This window comes from Protopterus annectens, chromosome 2.part2, assembly GCF_019279795.1.
Source record: "Protopterus annectens isolate FY-2018-M chromosome 2.part2, PAN1.0, whole genome shotgun sequence".
Lineage (NCBI taxonomy): Eukaryota > Metazoa > Chordata > Ceratodontiformes > Protopteridae > Protopterus > Protopterus annectens.
The window spans coordinates 103,825,107-103,848,838 of record NC_056730.1 but is presented as its reverse complement, the minus strand read 5'-3'; the positions used below and the strand labels follow the sequence as shown (position 1 = coordinate 103,848,838).

Sequence of the window (23,732 nt, the reverse complement as noted above, 5' to 3'; positions counted from 1 at the left end):
TTTTTTCCTACATGTAGACTGACTGGGTCAGCCTTTTTGAAAGGTGCAGGGCAAGGTGGTGGGTAGGGGGGGGATGACTTTCCAGATAGTCAAGAGATCTGTCCCCAAAGGGAAGACTTTCAGAAGAGGAATCTCTGTAGTTTCTCTGAAAATCTCTTTCTGGGGGCCTTCCTGTATTTCTGGCTGGATCTTGGATGTCTTCTGACAAAACAGGAAGGTTTAGTTGGATAATTCCTCTGGCACCAAGGTATGGAGGTTAATAAAAGTAGTCTGTAGTCCAACATGGTTTTTCCCTGTTCTTGCAGGGCTTTGAAAAGATTAGCTGCTTGACGGCCAAACAGGTATCTGTCTAAAGGGGAATAGTACAGTTGTGTACACTTACCATAAATGTAGATGTTTGAGTATATTCACTGCTGCAGTCATCACCTGTAGGGGTTATCCCTGCTGTGGTAGCCCTCGGCTGGCCCGAATACCAGAGTCAGTCTTTTTGTGCACCATCTGCTGTCGCCTGTAGTCTGATGTCATGTCATCAGTATTATAAAGCAAGGCAGCCGACGTCATTACAATCAGTTTTTCTTGCCCTAACCCATCAGAAGCACAAGGGAAAAGAGAGAAGTGGTCCTGGTGGCTAACAGCCACCCTGCGAAGCATGTGTCCCCCTAGGGGAAGATGAGAAAAGGGGATTGAGGGAGGGAAACTATGACTGCAACAGTGAATACACTCGAACATCTACATTTATGATACGTGCACACAACTGTACTATGCTCTTCGTGGTTCACTGTTGCAGTCATCACCTTTGGGAGGATTCCCAAAGCTGAGGTACAGGGTGGAAGGAAAGATAAGAGTCCTACATATGGGTCAGGAGTACCTGCAGAATTGCAGAGGCAAACCCTGCCCTGGACTTCGAAAAGAAAGGTAGGTGGTAATGCGTACAGGTATGGACAGAGGTCCAGGTGGCTGCTTCCAAGATGTTCCTGGTAGGTACTCCTCTGAGAAAAGCAGTGGAAGTTGCCCTAGTAGAGTGGGTATGGATTGACCTAGGGATGGGTTTCCCATGTAGTCTGTAGCAGAAATGGATACAGTGTGAAATCTATTTGGAAATGTTTTGCTTGGATATGGGCTTTCCCTCTGCCCCTGGGGCAAAGCTTACAAGAAGCTGGCCAGTTTTTTCTTAATGGTTTAGTGCAGTCCAGATAGTATCTGAGTTGGCTGTGCACACCTAGTGAGTGTAGATTTTTTTCCCCCTTGTTTTGGGGGTTGGGAAAGAAGGTGGGAAGGTCTATGGCCTGGTTAAGGGTCACATCAGATACCACCTTGGGGATAAAGGAGGGATTAGTCCTCAGGCAGTCTCTGTCTGCATGGAAAATTATAAAGGGCTTGACAGCCATGAGAGCTTGAAGTTCTGAGACCCTTCTGGCAGAGGTGATAGCTAGTAGGAAGACAGTCTTCCAGGAGAGGTATTTCAATTCTGTTGAAGAAGCAGGTTCGAAAGGAGGTAAGGTTTGTTTCTCTAACACATAATTCAGGTCCCAGGGTGGTGTAGGAGGTCTTCTGGGAGGCCTGATTTTAGAAGCCACTCTGAGGAATTGCTTAACCAAAGGATGAGAGAAGAGGGGTGGGTCGGAATCATAATGGGCAGAGATGGCCGAGGCATGGATTTTAACAGAGGAGAAGGAGAGGCCACTATTGAGAAACTCTGCAAGATAATCCAGGATGAGAGGGATGGAAGGTTGGGAGGTACTGCTCCCTTTTGATTGCTTCCAGGAGCAGAATCTTTTCCATTTTCCTGCATAAGATTTTCTTGTGCTGGGCCTTCTGGCCTCTGTGATGATGTCCACGACCTGTCTGCTTAACAGTGACTTCTTGTTAGTTTTTAGTGTACGAGCCATGCTGAAAGTTTGAGAGTCTGTAGGTCTGGGTGCAGTACATTCCCCCCTCCTGGGTCAAGAGGTCTGACATTAGGGGAGGCAGCTTGGGGGGGCTGTAAGGTCAGACTGCGTAGTAAGGAGTACCAATGTTGTCTGGGCCAACCTGGAGTGATGAGGACGCCTTTGGTCTCTCCTCTCTTATTTTGATCAGAACCTTGGGAAGAAGGGGCAGAGGAGGGTATGTTTACACAGAGGGAGCTCCAGGGGAAGGTCAAGGCATCCACCTTCCATGCTAGGAGGTGATACTCACTGGTGCAAATCTTGTGCAGCTGGTGTTTGAGGCGCGAGGCAAAGAGGTCCACCTTTGGGGTCCCCCACTCCTGGGTGATTTGCAGAAAGATTTCTCTGTGGAGCTGCCATTCGTGGGGGTCCAGTAAGTTTCTGCTTATGTGGTCTGCCAGTGTGTTGTTGATCCCTGGTAAGTACTGCGCAATTTGGTGTAGCCCCATGGAGGTGGCTGTAAGCCACAGACATGTGGCTAACCTGCACAAGGGGTAGGACTGGGTGTTCCCCTGCTTGTTGATGTACACATTACTGTGGTGTTGTCTGTTTTATAAGGAGGACCCTGAAGAAAGTCAAAGCGTTTTGCACTGCCATCATTTCTTTCTGGTTAATGCGCAAGTGAAGCTGCTGGGCATTCCAAGGGCCTTGGGTACACCTGCCTGCTAGGTGAGCGCCCCAAGCTATGTCTGAGGCGCCAGTGATGATTGTCTGGCCAGAAGGGTGGAGGATGAAGGGAAGATCCTTGTTCATGGCACAGGCCTCTGCCCACCAGAGAAATTCATCCCTTATGCAAGGGATCAGTGGAAGGGTAGTCTCTAGGGACCGAGTTTGCTGACGCCAAAGGTTCTTTAACTCATTAACCCTGACTACCGTCTCATGCCGCCTCTGTGGTAACATCAGAGCATGCTGTGAGACGATAGTAACTGCATGCTGTTACACCCAAGTGCCTTCTCCTAGTGAACATAACTTTGCAATCCGATTTTAACTCCACTGTTGAAAATTAAGTTGAAAAAGTAACTGAACTTTGTAAGTTACCTTGTCAGCTTAATTTTCAGCATGGAGTTACAGTGTTCATATTGCAGTTTTCGGAGAAAATCGACTTGCAATTCACTCTGTACTTGCCTCTCTATAGCAAGCCGATTTTCTATGCATTTATTGAAGCAAACAGTGGCGTCCCATGGCAGTCTTGCAATCCAAGCCATTGCTTATTAACACCTCCACCCCTAACCTAAAAACCCTTTGTTCTGCGCAAATAAATAGGGGATCCCAACAGTAAAAATTCCCTTTCTTTTTCTGGCTTGTGCGGAATTTACTGCTGGATCCCTCTATTTATTTTCGCTGAACACTTCACGGAATGGGAGTTTTGCTACCTGCACGTATCTGCTGTCTGATCTGTGTTAGCATCTTCTACAGACCGTACAGTAATTCCTTTTGTAATAACCGCATTTTTTTTTCCTGTACCTTAATTCTGCCACTGCTCCTATTTGCAGTGGCTTTGGGATGGAGCGCTCCAGCTTCTTTCATTTGCATGTATTCTTGAAAGTATTTGTCCGACCCTCTTTAAATGTTTGTGTTCGAATGTCTATAATCATTGTTGCCAGTCATGTTTTTGATGCAGTTTTATAATGCTGTTCTGTAAACTTTTGAAAGAATTGCGACATCTGCAACCCCTTGTACAAAAAAAGAGACGGCGCTTTATGTAGGTAAGATCTAGATAATCATCCTGTGCCTGGCTAGAGAGTAAGTTGCAGGGCAAGCTGTTTGCCACCCAGTCATGATAAAATTGTGGTGGTTGTCAATAGTAGAGGACTCCATAGCTCCTGTCACGGAGGCCATGGCAGTAGCGGGTGAGGGGTGCTGAATTACTGATTTAGAGAGCGTTGTCATCTTCGTCAATGTTATTCAGTTAGTCGTTTAATTTCTTTATTTAAATTGGATGTGTTCAGTTATAATCATATCACCTGTTCTTGGGAAGAGGCATGAGTGCCATACCTTGCCAGTTATATAACATGTCACTAAATGGCTGAGGATGTGTGACGGTTTGTTTGTTTCCTTGTTCTTTCACACTCAAACATGGGTCCATGCGTGAGACAAAATGCTGATTGCTAGTGAACAAGAGACAGCAAAATGAAACAAAAAAAATTACATTTGCTTGACACTACCCCTGGCTTTACAGGTTTTTTTTCTTTCTTTTTTTTCTTTTAACCTTGCATTAACCCTGGCTTCACAATCAGTGTAAAGGCAGGATAATGGATTGATTTTAAGAACAGTCTGGGTTAAGAAGTGAGAAACTGTCCTCTTTCTTAGTTGATTTTCCTTTGCTAAATTTTCACTATTCAGCAAATCTATTCTCAATAATAGGTATTTGTGATAAAAGTTTTCCCAGATATTTTTTTTTCATGTATTTTAAGCTTGACCTACATGTCTAATTATGCCTTTTATTTCTAAGCTTAATTTAGGGGACATATGTCCCCAGATCTTCCTGTGTTTTTCTGAGAAAAGAACATTTCTGTATTGTTGATAGATGGGTCAGAAGGTTTGAAAGAATACTACAGGATTTGTTGCTAGAAAGTAGTGTGACCAGTCAATGGTCTGCAGTATAGTATGTAGGCAAATTGCTTGCTTTTATATACTGACCGTCCTGCTATAATATGAGGAAGTTTCTTAGGGTTTAATGGACCAGTTTATTAACACTGATCGGTGGTCATTTAGTTAGCTAATGATGTTACTGGACTGCATCTGAGGGATATGTCAGTGCAAGTTCTAGTAACATGTCGGGGCCTGTGCTGGAGTCAGGTCTTTTAGGTTGTCTTGCTAGCTGGCCTAAACTATTTAGGCTAAGGCATCTTTGTTGTTAAGAAGCTGCAGGGTCATGCACTTCAGGTTACAGTTTGTGAGCAATATGGTGTTTTTTCTATAACTTTGGGGAGCATGTTTGCTACTGTTCCTCAATGAGGAAGATGGGAAATTTAGAGATCTTGCCATGAAGATGTACTTGGCATATTTACTTTCAGGTAGTTGGGATACATAAATACATACAAATGTTTCAAACACGGGCATTAATGCCCTTCTAGCTTGCCAATATACCAAAACACTTATTCCCATAATAAATGTCCAGACTGTTCTTAAAAATATCTAAACTAGTACTTGCGTTAATGTAATTTGGTAGTCTGTTCCAAGCATCAGCTACTCTGTCAGAGAACCAATTAGAATACTTCTCATTCTTATAGAATCTTCTACATAGGTTATCTGACGATTCTCTAGTACTCTTTGATAACTCCAAACATTCGCAGAGGTAGTTGTCCCTAAATGCCCTATATACCTGAATAAGATCTCTTAAATATCTGAAAGAGACACTGTACAAGTTCAGATATTTTAGTCTTTCATAATAACTTAGATTTTCACATTCATGGATGCCCTTGGTATATTTCCGCTGTACTCTTTCCAGTTTATTCATGCTTGCTTTCCTATAGGGTTTATAGGGTTTCCATATTGTTATTCCATATTCAAGTTTGAGTCTAATGTAACTAACAAACAATGACTTCATTATGTTTGATTTCCTAGCCTTTATAAGTCTTTTTGTACAAACTATAGTTCTATAACTATCAACTGGTTGATATGATTAGGAAAAACTCATAGTTGAATCTACCCATATACCCAGATCCTTAAATAAGTCTACAGTGTCAATCACTGTGTACTGTATTAAATACTCACCTTTCAGTTTATGTCTCCCAAATCTCATATGCTTATTTTATGATGTATTTATCACGTGTGGAGTTAGTTATTTTATTACATTATGTTTCTGTAAGGGAGTTTTTACTTATGAGAAGGCATGTACAGACAATGACCTGTTATTATTTTGTAGACTATAATGATGTTGACAGTGAGCGAATGGAAATGAATTAATATTTTAGCCATAATTCGGTTATTGCTAGCATATGTTGCAATTCTGTACTTATCCAAGACTTAGGTAGTTTCCATTAATAATGTATAATACTGATAGCAGTGAGCCTTACCCTTTAGTTATTTGTAGTATTATATTTGGTTGTTAGGCATTCTATGGGCAGTATGGATAGGACTCTCTAGTCCAGGGTTAAACTTTATATTACTAGATACAAATAATGTGATGGTGGCAAGGTAATGTTTAATAGGTGGAGTCTTAAATGATAATAGGGGTCTAGGTATTGCTATGTGGTGCTCATGGAATTATAGCAATGCTTTCCATTTATGTACAAGTTTACTGTGTATTTGTCAAGTAGGCTGACTTGTTTTATTTGATTTTTGGTTTTCATTATGAATCAAGTAATGTGGTTGAGTGGGGGAGGCGACATATGTGTGATATATATATATATATATATATATATATATATATATATATGTGTGTGTGTGTGTGTGTAAGGATCACCACTTATTATTCATATTTAAGTTCATATTTTCATAACTGAGAGACCTACATGTTTATTGATGGATATGGCTAAATATGTCATGGTGGAAGATAGCAATATTCATTGTTTAGTGGTGTAGTGGTGTTTGTCGCAATACATTCTTGTGCGCTTTGTTGTTTTTGTATATTTCTGTTTGTGTTTTGGTAGTTTAGCTGCTTAGTATTTCCTTGTCAGTTGAGTATGTTGTAGTGGCAAACCCTACCATGCGACATAGCTTGCCGGGACTGTCTTTGTGAAATGATGAAGCAACTTGTGATCTACCTACTACATGTAAACACAATATGATGTGTCCTATGCATATGCCATAACAGGCAACACCATAACGACCCTAGACTTGCAGTAACACGAGTTAACATTATTAGGGTTTTGCTATACCATCATAAGAAGTTTAACACTGTCAATATTACATTACGTACTGACATTAAAACAAAAAAACTACATTGGTTCTGTATATCTAGTCACTTATTTCACTACTATGAAAAGGAATTTGCATTTTTTGCAATATCAGTGTTAACCCCCACCTGTTAATTCCACTTGTGCTATGCTTCTTTCCTAATGAGCCACCTTTGCAAAATATCACTTTGGCCCTGATTCTAGTTAGAATAAAGAACTAACAAAATCAATCTGCTTATGGTTCTGTGTAATAAAATTCATGCTAGCCTCCCAGTAGGAATTATATAAATTCAATGGGACCCCATCATGCCCAGCCGTCAGACTGTAACAGCTGTATGGTCTTTTATTAATATGAGTTAGCTGCATAGCCACATGTTGACTGTGCCTCTGCTCCCTCCATCATTTCTAGCTGTGTCACTGTAGCCAGTCAATAAAGCATCCATTCAGCTATACATTTACTTTCTGAGTTTTAATAGTGGCACTTTCAGTACTACAGCAGCTTCAGTTTGCAGTGTGTGTGATCCTTACATGTTGGAGTGCTTTGTCCAAGATATGGTGCTTTAGGTATTTTTATTGTCTGTCTTCCTATCATTGGTCTTGTGCAGTTCACTGCAGTATGGCGACATTTTTGTACATGAAGTAGTAAAATAGATGTGTAATGGTTGCTGTATTGTTATGTCAGATCCAGAACATCCAGAAAAATTAAATACGTAGTGCACTTTCCGTTTCAGAACATTGCTGTTTTGATAATTCCCAGCCCAGCACTGTTTTTGGAGTCCAACTGCCGTGATGCAGAGTCACTTATTGCAGCTGTTGGTAAAGTCAGCACCTGTCGCCCCTGTCAGTGATAGACACAGGTGGAAGCACTGGGACAAAGTTGTGGGCTCCCATCCACTCATAAAGGTTTTGCTTGAATAGGGTCAGCGAGTTGCTTTGTCTGACTTGTAACGGAAGTCTGCAGTAAGGTTACAGTTGAGGTTAATATGAAGCTAGGAATATTTCACAGTTCCCAGTATTTCACTCTACTAGTCTTCCATAGCTCAGCAAAAAGTACAGTTGTGTACACTTACCATAAATGTAGATGTTCGAGTGTATTTAGTGTTGCAGTCACTACGTTTGGGCAATCTGCTGGCAGGTTGCCCTCAGTCGGCCTGATTAACAAAGTCTTGGGTCCTGTGTCGGTTGCTGTCCCTTCTTCCATGATGCCAGGTCATCAGGAGTATAAAACATGCAGCTGATGCCATTTTCATCAGTTTTTCTTGCCCCAGATGTCAGGTGCCCCTCAAATGGGGAGCAAAAAAAAAAAAAAAAAAAAAATATATATATATATATATATATATATATATATATATATATATATATGCGCATGTAATTTAGAACACAAAAAATATACCTCCAAATAAAAGCAAATACAACAAAAAGGCTTTTCAGCATAGTAACAGAAAGAAGACGTATAAAAAGAGAAAAGTAGGGGGCTGGCAGGTGGGTAACCAGGACTGCAACAGTGAATAAACTTGAACATCTACATTTATGGTAAGTGTACACAAGTGTACTATGTTCTTCGTGTTTCACTGTTGCAGTCATTACATTTGGGTAGAATCCCAAAGCTATAGCTGGAAGGATGGAATTATACAGCATTAGGAGCAGCTATAAGGCCCTGCAGGACAGCAGTGGGAAAGCCTGCTCTGGATTTAGAGAAGAGAGGTAAACGGTAATGCTTGGTGAACGTATGAAATGAGCTCCAGGTAGCAGCTTCTAGAATGTCTCTGGTAGGAACCCCTCTGAGAAAGGCTGCAGAAGTAGATGCAGCCCTGGTGGAATGGGATCTGATCCCCTTGGGGACAGGGTTACCATGATGCATGTAGCAGAAACGAATACAATGGCTTATCCATTTTGAAACTGTCTGCTTTGAAATAGCCTTTCCCTCTGCCCTTGCAGCAAATATCACCAGTAGTTGTTCAGATTTTCTTAGAGATTTTGTCCTGTTCGAGTAGAATCTTAGTTGTCTGTGTACATCCAATGAATGCAAAATCCACTCCCACTTGTTCTGTGAATTTAAGAAAAAAAGTTGGCAGATGAATGGTCTGATTAAGAGCCACACTGGATACCACTTTAGGCATAAAGGATGGAATGGTCCTGAGAGCAACCCTATCTGGATAGAAAATAATAAAAGGCTCCACTGCCATGAGAGCCTGTAATTCTGAAAACTTTCAAGCTGAAGTGACTACTAAAAGAAAAGCTATCTTCCAAGAGAGAAATGTTAGGTCCGCAGTAGCAGCTGGCTCAAAAGGAGGCAGGGTGAGTTTTTCCAACACAAAACTGAGGTCCCACGCAGGAGTTGGTGCTCTCCTGGGATGTCTTACATTTTTGGCCCCTCTGAGATGCTGCTTTAGCAGGGGATGAGAAAAGAGGGGAGGCTCTGTGTTGTAATGAGCTGAAATGGCAGAGGCGTGGATTTTTATGGAAGAGAAAGATAGGCCCTTGTGAAGCATCTCAGTTAAATATTGCAGAATCTGAGGAATATTGGGCATTTCTGTGCTTATTCCTTGTGCCTGATTCCAGGCACAGAATCTTTTTCATTTATCAGCATAAGATTTTCTAGTACTAGGCCTTCTAGCCTCCAAAATGACATCCATCACAGGTATGCTGAGAGATGTAACTGGTGAAATTAGTTGATTAGCCATGCTGCAAGATTCAGAGTTTGCAGCTGAGTGTGTAGAATTTGAAAGTTCTGCTGAGACAGTAGATAAGGTGTCTGAGGCAGGTACCACGGAGGAAGGTGTGACATATTGCATAGGAGCGGGTACCAGTGTTAGCGAGGCCAGTCTGGAGCAATCAGAATCACTTTTGGTTTTTCCTGTCTGACTTTTAGGGATACCTTGGAGAGCAAAGGCAGAGGGGGAAAAGCATAGACGGATAGGTTTTTCCAGCTGAAGGATAGAGCATCCACTTTCCAAGCTTTTTTGTGATGGATTCTTGTGCAGAATTTGTCCAACTGATAGTTTTGGGGTGAGGCAAAAAGATCTATGTCTGGGCTCCCCCATGTGCATGTCAACATGCTGAAGATTTGCGGATCCAGTTTCCATTCATGTGGGTCCATAAGATTTCTGCTTAGTTTGTCTGCCAGAGTGTTTTGCTTTCCTGGCAGGAACTGAGCTTGCAGATGTATTTGGTAAGTCTAGGCTGTGTTCCACAAGGCCATGGCTAGCCTGCAAAGGGGGTAGGAATGGGTACCCCCCTGCTTGGTTATGTACCACATGACTGTGGTGTTGTCCATCTATCAGTAGCTGTCCTGGATGAAGAAAGTCCTTGAAAGCTGTCAGAGCATTCTGTACAGCTAACATCTCTTTCTGGTTGACATGCAGGTGCATTTGATTTGGTCTCCATTCGCCGTGAATGCATCTCCCTGCCAGATTAGCCCCCCAAGCATAGTCTGATGAGTCTGTAGTCAGGGTTTGGGTGGCAGGGGGTGGAATGAATGACAGTCACTTGTTTTGGTGACAGGCCTCTGCCCACCATAGGAACTCTTGCTGCAGGTAAGGAATGATAGGAATCATTGTTTCCAGGCTGTTACAATGCTGACTCCATAAGCTTTTTAGGTACCACTGAAGTTTCCTCACATACAGTCTTGCATATGGAATTAGAAGAATGCAGGAAGCTATGAACCCCAAGGCCTGCAGAATATATCTTGCGGATAACTGGGTTTTGTGGCCACTTGTTTGAAGTAAGTTGTCAATTGGATTTGTTTGTCTGGCGTGAGGTAAGCCATCTGGGCAGTTGTATTCAAGCTTGCACCCAGGAATGTAATATTTTGAGAGGGTACCAGTTGTGATTTCTTTTCGTTTATGGTGTAACCTAGGCAAGTTAGAAGCCTTTTTACAAATGCCAGATGCTTTAGAAGAATGTCCTTGTTTTCTGCCTGAATTAGACAATCGTCCAGATAAGGATAAATTTGAATGCTTCTTTGTCTGCAAAATGCAGTTACTGGTGCCAGGCACTTTGTAAAGACCCTGGGCACAGTAGATAAGCCAAAGGGCAGTGCAGAGAACTGGTAATGCAAACAGTCTGCTTTGAAGCGGAGATATCTTCTGCAAGATTCCCTGACTGGAATATGCAGGTAAGCCTCTTTTAAGTCTAGAGGTTACCAACCAGGCATCCTTCCCTAGCATAGGCAGTAACTGTTGTAGCGTCAGCATCGTGAATTCTGGAATGTCCAGGAAAGTATTTACAATGGATAAGTCCAGAAATGGACGCCATGATTTGTCTTTTCTGGGTACCAGGAAAAGTCTTGAATAAAAACCTTGCCCCTTTTCCTTTTCTGGTACTGGCTGAATCGCCACCATATTCATGAGGGACATAAGTTGTTTCTGGGCCTCTGCCCACTGATTTGAATGCAGATCTGGCCATCTGTTTGGAATTGGCAATGTGTGGAAATGAAATATGTATCCCTGGAATACTATATTTAAAACCCACTTGTCCTGGGTAATTAGATGCCAATTTTATGCATGAAGTGCTAGTTTCCCCCCAAAGGGAGCTGCCAGAAGATAAGTGCTTGGAAGGGGCAGAGGAAAGTCACTGAGACTGTTTACCGTACTTCCACATTTGGAGGTGGAGGCACCCCATTGTTTTGTTCTTTAAGTTCCTTGTGACTGAAACCTGGAGCCTTTGGAATGTCTGGGTTTGGCCTGAGTGGCTCTTGTGGGTACTGGAAAGGACCAATTCTTAGTAGGCCAGTGCCTACTGAACCTGGGCTGGACTTGTAGGAAATCTTTTACAGTTTGCATAGATTTAGCTTTGTCTTCCATCTTTTTCAAAACTTCTTCTGCCTTATTACCAAATAGACTGTCCTGTTGTAAAGGAGCATCCAACAATTTTGCATTAACATGATCAGGCAGATTTTACTCCTTGAGCCAAGCATGCATTCTTATCACAGATCCAGTTACAGTGGCCCTGCAAGAGGCCTCCAAGGAATCAAAACCACATTGCAAAGTATGCTTTCCAACTTGTTCAGCTGAATGCAATAAATCCTGTAACTCTATTTTCCACACAGTCAGAAATCAACATCATTTTTTGTTTAAGTAAGCCCATGACATGCTGCTGATATTTAAGCATATGAAATTGACAGTTTAAAGCCCTGATTGCCAGGGTTACAGATGTGTACTGTTATATCTTTTGCTTATGATTTAACTGAAGGTTTCCTCCCCGGGCCTCCACTGAAAAAGGGCTATGCCCAGTTGGACCACCTCGGTAAACAAATGTCAAATAAATAAAATAAATAATCAAGGGCGAGTGGAGTTGCTCTGGTATGCTTGAAGACAAGCTTACCCTAGACAATGTTCTTTCATATTATGTACTTTCATACCATCAGGCAGAGAGGGGCGGCCACGGTGGTGCAGCGGTTAGTGTTGCCACCTCACAGCAAGAGGTTCTCTGGTTCAATTCTCGGCTGGGGTGCCTTCTGTGCAGAGTCTGTATGTCCTCCCTGTGGTCGCGTGGGTTTCCTCCGGACACTCCGGTTTCCTCCCACATCCCAAAGACATTGGACACTCTAAATTGGCCCTAGGTGTGAGTGTGTGCATGCATGTGCCTTCTGTGGAAGGTTGTGCGCCGGGCTGGCACCTCGGCACCGTAAAACTCCACTGCCAATCATGAGCGGACAGATGATCTGCTGTGGCGACCCCTAACCGGGAAAAAGCCGAAAGAAGAAGAAGAAGATATTATCAGGCAGAGATCTGTAGGGTACCTTATCCTGGAAAATCCCTGCAGCAGCAACCTGACTGGCTACACTTTTCTGTGTGGTGAATAGGCCATGTAAACCAGTCTGTCTCACCATGCAGAAGGCTTTATCAGCTGAACAATAGTACTTAGCTGGTCACTATTGTGCCTCCAGGCCTGTGCTCACTAGACTGTGGGTTCCAAACAGTAGTCAGGACTCTGTCAGGAGCCACTAGAAGTTGAGCTCACCTCTTGGTCGGTGAGTTTATTTTGATTAAGAGGATTTTCTGTATTTCCAGTATAACTACTACTACTTTTGCAGTGTATTAAAGTCTGACCAGCTTTGTTTCAGCTAGCTTGGAGGCACTTGGTGCAGTCTTTTACAAGATTGCCCTAGTCTCCTTTGACAATAGAATAAGTACTTCCATTACAGGTGAAACAGGCCTTGATTATTATAGTTCTCAAAAAAGGCAGGATTAATTGCCGATGATCTGGAAATCCAATGTGCCACCCCAAACATTCCATCTGTTAGCAACATTCTTGAGAAAGTAGTGTAGCCTTAAGTGTAAACTTGCTTGAGAAATAATATCATTAATGATCCCTTTTAGCCCAGTTTTCATGGCAGACATAGCACTGCGATGGCAGTTTAACAATCTCTGTATGGCAATAAATTGTAACCCTCACTCTGCCTTGGTCCTTTTAGACCTTTTCCTGGCATTTGATTTGGTGGGCCATTTCATTCTGCTTAACAGACCTGCAGTTTACTATGGCATCACTGGAGTTATCCTGGATTGCTCTGCTTCCTCTCTCTCGCCAGATAAACTCCATATACTGATTTCTGGGATTAATTCCTCAGCTCCTACCCTCTAGACTATGGTGTCCTGCAGAGCTGTATACTTGGACCTCTCTTTTTTACTGTATATATGCTTCCTCGGTGAGATGTTATTCAATTGAGAAGGTTGTAACACCATTGTTATTATGAAGAGACTCATTTTTGTCTCATTTTCCCTCAGGAATCTACTTCAACACTTGATTATTTACCCAAAGATCTGGAATCCATACTAGAAGCTAGTTTAATCTCTCAACATTATCTACGACAAGCTGCAGTTCATATCCAAGGTGCGTGACTTGCAGGTGATATGCAATAGCAAGCTAACTCAAAATCCAGATCTCAGCTTTTGTCATATCTGCTCGTTTCCCTCTCAGGAAGCTCACCCTTATAGTACACATTATCCTACCTTTAGATCCCCTTACTGTGGTATATGCACTAGTCTCCAACCAGTTTTAGTACTGTAATGCCCCCTCTACCTGTGGCCTCCAGATACAGACCTTGACTGCTTACAACTGATGCTAAATTCCCCAGGCCAACTACTTACCGAAGTTTTTAGGTAGAATCTCATTATTCCAGTTCTGTGGGGAATCACTGGCTGCCTACAGCAAAATATCTATAAAGTTCTTGCACTAGTACATTTAGCCCTGCATAGCTAACGTTCCCCTCATCTGAAAAACCTTCTGAACTGTTATCTGTTGACCAGATCCCAGAGCTTTGCCTCTGAGGGACTGTTAGCAGATCCAGCAACATGTTTCAAGTCCTCTGGGACTTTGGCATTTAACTATCAGTGACCCCAGTCTATCTCACAATACAGTAGGCTTTATAAGCTGAACAGTACTTAGTTGCTTACTATTTTGCTGTCAAGCCTGCCAATGATGGATGGCTCTAAACACTCTCTTTGAACTTGCATTTCAGTAGTCTGGCTCACTGCTGTTTTAAAACTGCTGGTAACCCATTTTACTTATTTTATTGGATGATTATACATTAAACTGTTACTTTTTTGTCAATCTTTCTTCTATGCTTTGTAGTACATTCTTTTATTTATATTGTTGTTTGTACTTTACTTTTTATAGAAACAAAAAAATCACCTGAAAATGTAGTGGTTATCAGTGAAAATGTGGCTTTCCTCAAAGCAGAAGGAACACTGTCTTGCTAAGCATATTTGTTACTTATTTTTTTATTGATGTTAACGACTTCAGCAGGAAATCCAATTAAAAATATAAAATACACAACTACGTACCTGAACAACCCAACACCAACACAAGCAAGAAAAAAATAATTCCCAAAAAGATTCTGATTATTCTTAAGTCACCTTAATAGTGACTGACAGATGACGGACTTTGTTTTACAGGGGAAGAAACAAATCAGTATGACATTGAGCTCTCTTTCACTTTAGCCATGGATCGCCCAATGATTCTGATTCATGCTAGGGAAGGAGACCAGCTTCATACCATGGAATAATTATAAGATCTGGAAATCAGGAACGAGAATGTCTGCCTGCATTTATACTGCAGCCACCACTCATACAATGAAACATCTACTTTTACCTTTCTTTGCCAGCGCAAAGATTAAATTCTCCATTAGTTGTCCAAATGACACCCTGAGGTACTACGGCACTAAGGAGACCCAGGGACATGTATCTCTGAGCAACCAAACATCCCTCCTCAAAACTACTCCAGAAATGGCAGCTCTGGAAGATGGGTCAGCTGCATAATATAAGCAAACTTAGGATGCTGGCACTTATCTAATCCACTTTCTTGTTAAACTTGTCCTGCTTATCCTGGTTATGGGAAGCAGTCATTTACCTTGCACAGTCTTGTTATGTCCTATAACTAAATTCTGGTTAATGACCATATGCTTGCTTAGTTCAAAGTCATTAATGCCAAAATGCTGGAAGGATAGACTTCTACCATATCTGTCTAGCAGTCTGCCTTCTTTATCAAATGGAAAGGAAGTGAGGGAAAAATAAAGAGAAGACAGAAATGGTTGCCACAGACAGTCCAGGCTTGCTTCCCCGGTTCATGAGATTATCTTGGCCTCTCAGAAGGCTTCTACCAAGAAAATTTACAAAAGCAAATGGAAAACATTTTCTATTTGGGCCTCCAACTAGAATATCGACCCTTTCTTAGCACCTGTTTCGGCCATTATTCTCTTTCTCACAACTCTTTTTAAAGAAGGGGCTAGCTTTTATACTATTGAGCTTCAGTTAGCTGCAATTTCTAATTTCCAATGTGAAAACAAATCTTTTTCTCTGGCTTCATCCAGACTGTGTAAAGACTTTATGAAGGGCATCTTTCTCCTCAGACCCCCAATAAAGGACCCCTCTCCTCCTTGGGCAAACTTGATCTGAGGACTCAGGGAGAGAACAGAGCACTATGGGTAGAGGGAGGAGCTCGAGAACTGGAACCAAAGTCTTTTGTATACAGCTGAATCGGATCCAAGGGTCAGATCCAAACCCATTTGTGAAGAAGAATGAAAATGAAGAACATAGATGCCAAGTTATGGTAAGTACATAACTTCTAATTCTACTACTGCAAATTATGCTCTACATGTGTAGATGTGTGAAAGGTGCAAGCAATATACACGGTGCTGCTCTACAAGCAAAGACTATGTGATAAAGGTTGAAGAAATTTGTAAACTGTGAAAGACTGATCAGTAACTCCAAACAGCCCATGGTCTGACACCTCCTGAGTAGTGGTAAATTGGTAAGTATGCTAGTGGTAGGCTCTCAGACCAATATCAGGCAAAGAAAGACAGGAAAGCATTTTGTGGTGCTTCTTCTGCAAATAAGCAAACTTTGGGAAGGGCAAAAGGCATGGTCTGCCATTCTGAGCATTATATTACTTGTGTCAGGATACTTAACACGTGGGAGAAACCCCAAACGATTCTTTCACACCCTGCCCCTAAAAGGCATTAGTGTTTCTTGTGAGAAAGGAAAGTTTGATTCAGACTTCCACTGCCCACTTCTTCAACCACAAGTCCTTCCCAGAACAGATGTCCTCAAGCAGACAGCTAACAGGGTGGGGTTCACACTCCATGATTCGAGGTCATGAGTGAGTGGTAGTGGGATTTTATCACACTCTGTCAAGGAAGGCGTATGATGGATGTGGAGAAACTTTTCCTCTTGAGCTTAGAAGAGTAAATGTGCTCAAATTCAACAGGTATAGGCCTAGAAAAAAAAATACGGGTATATGTGATGGAATAAAGGGCTGGTGAGAAAAATGACACGACTGAGTATGCTTGCAGTGGTGAACAAAACATAGACAATGAGTGTTCTGGTATCTCTGATTACATCTCCCAAAGTGAGCTTTCCTACAACTACCTGCACATCTAGGAGGTGCTAAATATGGCTTCAAAACTCAAATAGTGGTGACTGCTAGACTAGTATCACAAAAGGAAAGATCCTTGGCTCATAGGTTCACAGGTGATTACTAGGCTACTCGCACAAGACCTTTACAAGCCTAGCCAATAATACCCAGGATATGACAATACTACACCTTAATTCCCCAGATACGGGATGGGGTAGTATCATGATAGCTGATCATTTGGTGTTGACAATAAGGGACATGGGCCGTACCCCGGGAGTGAACTTATGGTTCCTCATCCATTTATATAAATTATTTTTGGAGAGTGAAGGATGGGGCTTTGTTTTACAATGATGGAAAGTTTATTCTACAGACAAGGTAGCCTTTGGGATATGAATCTAGTCTGTCCAGCAAGTTCTGTTAGAGTCTCAAATAATGTTTCTTGTGAACATTTAAATTTTTCATCAATGATGGATCAGAGTATGCCCTTGTAGGTCAGGCATAAGTTACCTCTCAAACTATATGCCACAGAGTAAAGGTTCAGAGCCTTTTGTTGCTCCAGATAAGAAGCGTCTTACGCTTTGCATTTTTTTTTTAGTGATAATTCTACCTATGGGGCCGCTCCAACTGGTTAAGTGGTGCCTGCGTTAGGTACATGCAGAAGGAGCACTGTACTTGATTATAGGCCTGATGAGGGCAGAGTATAATGGCACTATAACTTCCTTTGAAGTTCATGCCATGCCTTTTATTATAAGTTGAGCCACACAGATGAACTTCCTCACTACTGTAGCTACCTGGTGGTCAAAGTTTAGGTTGCTTTGCAACTCTGTTCCTAGATCCCTTACCACTAGGTCGGGTCTATATTAGCAGACTGAAAGATGACTTACGCAAATGAGTTTTGAGCGACACAAACATCAAATCGCATTTAAGTGATTCAATGCTTATGTCATAGGGCAAGGAGATGGTTGGCCAACTTCGGGGAGTTGCCCTTTCTTCATGTATAGTGCGATCTCGGAGTTGGTATATTTAAGTAGGGGTGTGTGGGGGGCAAAGCCCCCCACTTTATGTAATGTTTCAAAGTTTTTTTTTTTTTGGAACAGCGATTTTTTTTTCCCTGGGAAAAAAAAAATTGCTGTTCTGAGTGTTCGGGATTGTAAGCTTTCGCTTACATGGGGTCGATAAATCAGCGTTCGCGTTTCTAAGCATTCACTGATTTAATATAGACCCCACTAGGTCTACGTTTAGGGATGTGTTATCAATATTATAATTGAAAGGGATACCTGATTTACCAGAGGGTAAGATTACACATTTCTTAGCACTTAGTCTCAAACCATTAGTCTCAGGCCATGGTGTTGGCATCAGTCATTTGTCAGTTTTACACCTGTTTGTAGAATGAAAACATCATTTGGGGATTCGATGACTGCTCCCAGCTTACATTCATCAGCAAACTTGGTGAGCCAGAGAGCCCCAACATTGGCATTCACCACTAGTACCAGGTTTCTTATCAGAAGAAGATTTGCCTACCTGGAAAACCTGTGTCCCAGTCAGTGAGCCAGTTTGCTATACACCAGACAATCATAAGTTTATGATCCCCGAGTGAAGGATTGTATCAAAAGCTTTGGCCAGGACTAGATAAGCTGTATGTACCATTTTACCCTCATCCATGGCCCTGGTGCCTTTCTCGAAGAAGTCCACCACACTAAGCAGGCAAATCCTCCCTTTGACAAAGCCAAATTGGTTCTGGTCCAGTGTTTGGAGATTTCGTATGTTGTTATTGAGTAGGTCCATGATAATTCTCTCCATGGTCTTGCAGATAAGACCAATCAAGCTTATGGGTCTGTAGTTAACTGGTTCAGTTAATGAGCTCTCCCTTGTGCAGGACGACGACTGTTGCAGTCTTCCATTCCTCTGGGACAAAATCCGTCTAGAGGCTGTGGTTACAGAGGGTTTATGTGGACCTGATAGATTCTGTTTTAAGCTATTTAAGAAGCATCCTGGAATGTTCTCAGGACATATGGAGGCCATGTTTTTTGCTTTAGCAAGTGCAGTAAGGGCCTATTTCCTCATAATGACCAGTAGGAGATGATTGTGGGTATTTCTTTGGTAAATACTGTCATTCATGACTAACTTGGCATATGACTGCGCATTTCCCCTGAAGTTAGGAACATAATTAAAAAAAGCCTTACAGTTATCTTTCACCTGGAAGGCTATCTTTGCCTTGCAGTTCATTTTGGTAGATTTGACCAGATGTCTCATTTTTGTTTTAGACTGGTGACTGTCTTTTTGCACAGCTTTGTCAGTTCGTTCTTGGCTTTGGAGAGAATTTTTATTCCTTTTGTTGAACAGTCTATTTATGCTAGGGTTCACCAAGATGGCTTAGTTTTGTCAGTAATCAGGTTTGACTCGGACAGGTACTGCCTCCTCTAAGCAGCTATGAATGTGGTTGTATAGTGCTTTTGTACACAGCACAGAAGTAGGCCTCAGTGTCATCAGGGTTTGGAGGAGTGTAGACGTTTAATAAGCTGTCACTTAGTTTAAGGTAACTGGCCTTACCAAACTTTTTAACAGGTCTGGAGTTTGATACTAAAGGAGATCATTTTGTGGTCAGATCTTACTAGAGACGAGTTGGAAGCCGCGGTGGTACAGCAATAGCGTTGTTGCCTCATAGCAAGAGGTTCTCCTGTTCGATTCACGGCTGGAGTGCCTTCTGTGTTGAGTCTGCATGTCCTCGCCGCGGTCAAGTGGCCTCCAAAAGACATGCGTGAATGGGCGTCGGGCTGGCAACTCGGCACCATAAAAATATCTACTGCCAATCATTAGCAGACTGGAGTTCCGCTGTGGCGACCCCTAACTGGGAAAAGCCTAAAAGACAAACAACATCTTACTAGAGACGAGTTACTGCATGGTTGGGGGCAGCATCACCCCATGTTAGTGAGTAGCAGTTCTAGGAAATTTGTACCTCTAGTTGGGCAGCTAACTAGTTGCTCCAGGGTATTTGCTTTGACAAAGTCCAAAAAACACTGAGCAAGTGAATTATGGGTCACACAAGTAGCCAGAAGTCACCCAAAAGTATGGTGGTAGGCTTAATGTTAAGAGATTCCAGTAGTTTTAGGTAGAGGTGTGGCTTTAGTGTGATTTTTTTTCCAGATTCCTATTAAGGGATCAGCAGCTAGCAAGGATATGATAGGGGGTAGCACCTATGGTTAACGGAGCATGAAGCAGCTTAAGCGAGTCATGTTTGTTGGACCAGTCTAGTGATGTAGCTGTCCTTTATGAAAACATTTTTTATCCCAAGCTGAGGGGGATCGAAATGTATAAAAGGCATTGTAGCCTTTGACAGCTGGGCTGCTCTCCATGTTTCTGTGACTACACATATATCTGTGTTCTCCAGGGTGATGAGTGTTTCTGTGACTACACATATATCTGTGTTCTCCACGGTGAGGAGTGCTTCCAGGGAGTGCAATTTTTTATTTAAACTTCTAGCATCGAGAAGCAGTACCTTTAGGTGGTTGTGGTTAATTATGGAGGGTTTAACAACTTGGCAAGTCCTAAAAGACACCATGGGGATAAAGTTTTTCCCAGTATCCAGAAGTCAAGTGATGACAAGTGCAAACCATCACTGCAAAACATCGTGATTTGTTGATTATATCTCTCCTGGCAGTGGCATCATCATTGGTGATGGTAGGATGCTACTCAAGACTAGATTCATAACCACGTGGGACACATTTAGAGAGCTCCATCATGTTGCTCTTCACATAGTCCAGGGAAGTACTTCTTAGGTCATTTGCACCCATATGGACTAGGACTGTGTCATACTTGTACTTGTGGTTTAAAGACCTAAGTGCATGTGTGATCTGGCAAGTCCTGGTTCCAGACATCTCAGTGTCATCTTCTTGTTTAGCCTTGTAAGGGGGACATCAGTATGTCTTACAATGGAGCGCCCAATAAACAGAATGCTTGGCTGTGTGGTGTGCTGCCTTATTGGCTTGGAAGCTGGGCTACTATGACTTTCAGAGTTGTGTGTTGTGCGAAGTGCTGTCTTTTTTGAATGTGCACAGACCACTGAGAAATGCCTTTAGTAGGTCTTGGACGTTTGAGTAGATTACATGTGAGCACCTCTGCAAACGTGGGTCTATGTGGTTGTTCCTTATTGTTGGTACTGAGTGTTTTGGGTGTAACACTGACAACCTGGTTTGCAAGTGACAGCTTTGGCTCCAATGACATTGTGTAGCTAACATATCTCACATACTGTGTTCAGCTGTTCTAAAAATGAGTGGTTGTCAGTGAACATGAGGCAGTTACTACACTGCCTCAGAATGCCCATTTCACCATGCCAAAAACAGAGACGACAGGGAAGTGCCCATCCATTATAACACATGCTTATTAGATGGGAAGGAGTAGGGGAGGGTCACTTAAAGGTAGAGTGTTTAGTAGTATACTACAGGATGACCCGCACTGGTGCTGTCCTCTGTCCAAACCCACAGTTCTTTGAGCAGCTATGAACAGTGTGCAATTATGGAGAGTTTCCTATAGAAGATTTTAAATCGGTGAGGTTTGTGTATATACAATACACCAGTAACAGTGCTTGCAATGTACAAACACGAGGTTTTTATACCATCAGGATGAATGACTTTTACACAGTTAAGCTCTCAGACCAATCAAATAAACACACAATAAGCCTTCCATCAGCAGTTCGCAACTTGGATGGGCTGAATCAGCTCTCTGTTTCCACCAGAGTGCAGAATAAAACTCTCTTAATGTAAAACAAACTGTTTTTGAGCTCAAGTGCAGTAACAAATGCTTTACAACAAAAGGCAGAACTCCTGCAGTATCAGGAATCCTAGGAAGTAAGTTCACAAACCCTAAGAAAAGTTCCCAAATACAAAAAAAAATGTGTACAAATTAGGGAAACTTCTACAAAGACAGACAAACTTTGCAAAACTTAGAAATGTTTTGGCAAATTCAGGAGAATTGTGGTAAACTCAGAACAGCTTTTGTAGTATTAGAGGAGGTTAGGAAATATCAGGACACTGTTAAAATGATCCAAAAGCAGTACAGTAAGATAGCATTTTTTTAACAAGTGCAGACTGAAAAACCATGATAATTTCAAACAAATCAATAACTGCAGCAGAGAGTTGTTAAACAGCACTGATATACTTACGGGAAGTACAAAAGAAAATTACTTGTATCAGCTTTGTAGGTCCAAGGATGGCTTTAGATGCACTCCATGGGTCTTGCAATTACAGGAGTCCAAGCCAGGCATAGGGAAGCTCCGATTAAATGAGCAGACATTTAATTTTAAGCAATTCACTGAAGAGGTACCATATGAAATCATAGGAAACCCACCATCTAAGCCTGTATCAGGAGAGAGAGATTTTTTTCTAGGCCAAGACTATCCCAAAGAGAATACGTTGAAAAAGAAGAAACTGTGAGGTCCTGTTTACAACATAAAGGGCTGAATGAATCATTTCACTGTTCAAACTCTGAACATCCAAAAGATGATGTGGTTCCCCTCAACAGCTTAATAGATGATCAGATCAGAGTCCACTACAGAAGTGAAATCAGACATGTAGTTGTATGAACCAATCTTGAGCCCCATCCCTAGATTCTTCCACTCTTCCTTCTGAGTAGGGAATGTCATTGCAGTCAACAGCTACATGAAAAGGTAAACCTTGTACTTTTCCTGCACCTAGCAACAGGGTGAAATCCTGTCAATGTCAGCACAGAGGAACATTACAATTCAATCGCAAAACAAAGCAAGGAATGTCTGAGACGATATTCAATAGTGATCATGTGAATGCTTAAAAATTTAGAAATACTATACAATTTAGGCATCAGACATTGGCATTCACTACCACCCAACCCCTCCCCCAGCAGCCAACCAACCACCACAACCACCCACCCACCAAGGAAAAGTAAAGGGGTCTAAGTTCAATCATCGAATGAGAAATCCATTGAGCCTCTGTTCATTGAACTTAAAACATCGAACATTCACTTCAGTGAACGTTCAGTCATCACATACTTTAACCAGGAAATGGAGTGGGTTGGCCAGCATTAGGAAATTTGCCCTTTTCCCCACTGGGTTGGTATATATAAGTAGGGGAGGTGTGGGTGGCACAGCCCCCCACATTAGGAGTGCTGGGGCATAGCCCCCCCAACCGGGTGGGTTTGGCATACTATAGTGTGCGTTCTGGTATGCATGTTGCTCCACTCTCTCTTTTCCCTGGGTACAATATTCGATGACTGAACATTCGTTGAACAGAGGTTCGATACAGATTTCTCATTTCATGGCTGAACTTAGACCCAAGTAAAGAGTGCAAGCAGTCTCCACATGGACATGCCTTCCAACATACTGGCCTTTATCTGGTGACATATGCATTAGTTATAAGAAAGGCATTCTTAAAAATAAAAATACTGCAGGTAGATGTCACTACTGTATAAAGTTTATTACACAAACTGTGTCATACTTTGCACATTCAGTGCATACAGTTTTCATATTACAGCTGTGGTACATTTATGTTTCTGCTGGAAATTACTAAAAGGCTTATATAAAATGTTAGGGAGTCCTTTACTCACTCAGTGCAGTAAAAATACTACAACAGTTTTAAGCTACATTTTCAGCTGTCAGCTTTATTATTGCATTATTATTATTAGAAAATGAGATCTTATAATCATTTTAAAGGGTCCCTAAACAGCTGACAAATGTATAGTGGCATTTGACAGATTCAGTGTCACAATGGTTCTCTCCACCATTCTTTTTTTTGGGTGCCTTTCTTTAATGACAAGCTTTGTAAACTTTTTATTAAAGGCATATCCACAAAAATAAAAATTTTCTCACCTCAGTGACATCAGCATAGAGAGTGTGAGGGTGCATTCATAGCTTGCAATTTATGCGCCTACATGCATATGTGGTGGTTTGCTGTTAAAACCTATGGACATATTCCCAAACTACTCTTATGGTGACACCACAAAAACAAGCTGGACAGATATCAGATAAAGAAAAACAAATATCAAAGGTTTTATTTTAAAACAGCAAACAAGAAATGAAAGGAGGAATAATTTGTGGCACACTAGGCATCAAATGTGGTGTTCAAGTCCAAGACTGGTAAGC

General features: G+C 41.9%; 1 protein-coding gene across 1 annotated transcript in view; it reads right to left on the bottom strand.

Moving 5' to 3' along the window:
- Positions 1-23,732, bottom strand: part of LOC122795556 (interleukin-6 receptor subunit beta-like) — a 1,057,822-nt gene that overhangs the window by 229,022 nt on the left and 805,068 nt on the right. The window lies entirely within an intron of this gene.